Genomic DNA, 454 nt, shown 5'->3' with positions numbered 1-454 from the left:
GCTGACCTTGTGGCTTGCAGCCCGATTCGTAACCACTATGCTACCAGAGCTTAGAGATAGATAAATATGAATGTAGATATCTATATACACATACACATACATATTATATATTTTTTGTTGTTGTTAAGTGCTGTTGAGTTGGTTCTGACCCATAGGGAGCCTGTATAGGCTTTCCAAGGTGTGGCTGGTAAGCTTGAACCACCGACCTTGTGGTTCAAACCGACTTTGCAGTCCAGCACATTAACCCAGAGAACCACACCAGGACTCCTATACACACACACACACACACACACACACACACACATATAATCACAATGGAAACATCGAAAAAGACAGTCTCCTGACATTAAAAGGCAATAACTAAATTTAGTATCCTTATCAAGGAAGACAAGCAGATGGAAAGAATACATAAGTACCTATTGCCCTTTAGACTCTGTGTCTTACTGACTTTGGA

Source organism: Chrysochloris asiatica, unplaced genomic scaffold (assembly GCF_000296735.1).
Source record: "Chrysochloris asiatica unplaced genomic scaffold, ChrAsi1.0 scaffold00057, whole genome shotgun sequence".
Classification (NCBI taxonomy): Eukaryota; Metazoa; Chordata; class Mammalia; order Afrosoricida; family Chrysochloridae; genus Chrysochloris; species Chrysochloris asiatica.
Note: the sequence above shows the minus strand (reverse complement) of the source record.